Genomic DNA, 1527 nt, shown 5'->3' on the forward strand with positions numbered 1-1527 from the left:
TCACAGCATCCCTGTTCTCATCAGCTGCCTCTTCAGGGCCTCCTTGATTTCCTTGTTGCGCAAACTGTAAATGAATGGGTTAAGAAAAGGGGGTAACCACAGAGTAGACCACTGCCAAGGCTCTGGTCATAGTCAAGGGAGTAACTTTTCTTCAGCCGCACATACATGAAGAGGATGCTGCCATAGAAGAAGAGAACCCACAGTGAGGTGGGATGCACAGGTGGAGAAGGCCTTCTTCTTGCCTGCAGCAGAAGGGATCCTGTAGTACTGTGCGGATAATTTGCAGGTAGGAGCTGAGAATCAGCAGGAAGGTGGCCAGGATCTTGCAGGAGTTTACAATAAAATCTACCAGGACATTGACTGATCGTGTCGGTACAAGCCAAGCTCAGTACAGGAGGGAAAGTCACAAAAGATGTGTTTCAATATGATTGGGACCACAGAAAGGAAGACAAGACAACCAAGGAAATTTCTACCACTGGTCCCGCCAAGCTCCCAACCAGCAGCCAATAGCTATCTTGGTGCAGAGTGTCTGGGTCATGAGGGTAGGATAATGGAGGGGCCGGCAGATGGCTAAGTACCTGTCATATGCCATTTGCTTGTCAGAGAGGTAGCACTCGGTAGCTCCAAGGAGTGAAAGAAATAGATCTGCAGGAGGCATCCAGAAAAGGAAATGGTCTTCTTCTCACTGAGCAAGTTTGCCAGCATCTTAGGGATGGTGGCAGCTGTGTAGCCAAGCTCCAAGAAGGAAAGAATGCTGACAAACTTGTACATGGGTGTGTGGAGCCGAGAGTCCATGTGGACCAGCAAGAATATCAGCAGGTTTCCCAATATTGTAGTGAGGTAAAATGGCAAGCAACAACAAGAAGAGATAAGTCTGGACACCTTGAAGGTAAGGGAAGCCCAAAATGATGAATTCTGTTACCACCTGGCTCCAGTTTCCCAGTGTCCATTGCTCAGCAATCATGTGCTTATAAAGTAAGATCTAGAAGACATAAGTGGGGAATTAGCCAATTGGCATCTTATCAAGAAAACTTTCAATGCCTTCCCCAGACTGCTAGAAGTAAACTTCCCCTAGTACATGGTTTTAGAGGCAATCATATTGAATTCCACCCCCTGCCCACTCTTCCAGTCTTCAGTATTAGAACTATCTAATAATTAGAACTAAACTGCCCCTTTCTGCAAACCAATCTTTGGCCCCACATTTTGCCTTATAATTCACTTGTCTTGCTTACTGTAGGCTTCAGAACTTTGTCTTCCTATTCATGGTGATGTCGCCTTATATATTGTGTAAGAGCATCACTTATACTAGGAAGTATCAACAGTGGACCAGACCAAGGATGTGGCATCCCATTACATTTCCAGCTTTCTAACTTCAACTTGTTTGCTTCCTCAAGTTTTTGGCTCCTGAAACACTGACATTTTCATTCCTACCTCCTTATATTCACTCAGGAAAACAAAACTAACACTACCTATCCTCAAAAATATCAGTCAGAATTTTAGGCCTCTTTGAGGCACTAGTAAAAAATT

General features: G+C 44.7%; 1 pseudogene; it reads right to left on the bottom strand.

Moving 5' to 3' along the window:
* LOC119827050 lies at positions 1-964 on the bottom strand (annotated as a pseudogene).
* Positions 965-1527: the final 563 nt, after the last annotated feature.

This window comes from Arvicola amphibius, chromosome 12, assembly GCF_903992535.2.
Source record: "Arvicola amphibius chromosome 12, mArvAmp1.2, whole genome shotgun sequence".
In the NCBI taxonomy this organism is placed as follows: domain Eukaryota; kingdom Metazoa; phylum Chordata; class Mammalia; order Rodentia; family Cricetidae; genus Arvicola; species Arvicola amphibius.